This window comes from Chinchilla lanigera, unplaced genomic scaffold (genome assembly GCF_000276665.1).
Source record: "Chinchilla lanigera isolate Chin_1 unplaced genomic scaffold, ChiLan1.0 scaffold00037, whole genome shotgun sequence".
NCBI classification, from domain to species: domain Eukaryota; kingdom Metazoa; phylum Chordata; class Mammalia; order Rodentia; family Chinchillidae; genus Chinchilla; species Chinchilla lanigera.
In genome coordinates, this window is record NW_004955438.1 from 7,208,344 (window position 1) to 7,209,808 (window position 1,465).

Genomic DNA, 1,465 nt, shown 5'->3' on the forward strand with positions numbered 1-1,465 from the left:
CTGGTCACTATTTTAGATGTAGAAGAACAGTATTTCAGTACGTGCGATAGTATTAAATGAGTCAGCTCATTTATGTCATCCTGAGTAAGAAATGCCCAACTAAGTTGGATCTGCATAGTTCTGAGTTTGGCTATTTGCTGAAGACAGAAGACACTCTGGGTATGACTGGCACCAGCCAATAGACTTTCTGCCTGAATGGAATAAAAGTAAAATAAAGAAGGAAGGTTTGCTTCTTTTTCCTCGGAGGAGCTCCAGTCTTTACTTTCAACTTGGCTCTCAATTATTGGCTTCTATCATGGACTCTTCAGCCTTCCAGTACAGACCCTTTGGCTTTCTGACACATATGGGACACTACAGTGAGCTCCAGGTCTTCTACCTCTGCCTGGATCCTTTAGATCTACAGCCTGCAGACAGCCCTTGGTATTCCTCCACACTTGAACTGTGGGGCCACTGTAACTCTACCTTCTAAATCCTAATATATTTACATATCTTGCATTAAATCTGTTTCTTTAGTGAGCACTGACAAATATACTGCACTTACACTTCTCTAATGCTACATTTTTCTTATATGGTAAATAAATAATTACAAAAACTGTAAAGGGATCTTGCTATTCTTAGCAGCACAAAGAAAACCTACTTTGTTTATGTAGATTACTGGTGAATCCTTTCTGTGAGCAAATATTTATGTATTGTTTATCATAGTTTACTATAATAGTTTTACTGTTTGAACATCTTTACCTTATCTGCTTATTTTAAGGATTAGATGAGAATATCAATGTGAATGTATTTAACAAAATAATTATCAAATAGCTACTTAACTCCATCTATGAATCTGGCATTCACGCTACATAAACTCTCCATGCTATAAAATGCATCACATCTAATCAGATTGATGCCTCAGAATTAACAAAAAAAAAAAACTTGTCATTGTAAATTTCTTCCTTTTCTTCTGCTCTTTCCAATTACTATTATAGTTAATGATGTAATGAATATTAGAATTTTTTTGAGGGGACCAAGTTTCTTATATCGGAAGATCTGAATGTGAGACTTTCAAAATTTAAACTAATTCTCAATACCATAAAAATGATCAGGAATGTCTTTATGTAATCAAATTATCATATCAAACTAAAACATTTAGTTGATTATTTCATATCAAACTAAAAACAAGGATTTAAAAATACTGTATGATCCCTTGACAGTACAGGCTGCGGTGGAGGAGCACGTGGCACTCCAGAGAGGTCTGCAGTAAGATTCCTGCTGCCTGTGCTGACGGTTGGGGAGAGGACACTAACTGGTTATGGGGTCCCAATGCGATGGGAGGCTGGAGAGGAAAAGCTACAAAGAATGGCTTTCACCCAAGATAGCTCACTTGAGATGTTAGTAAGAACTGCCTCCTCAGTATTCTATAGCCATGATGAGGAGGAGGCCAAGGAGAGAAAACAAAGAGACTGAGAAAAAGCAGCTG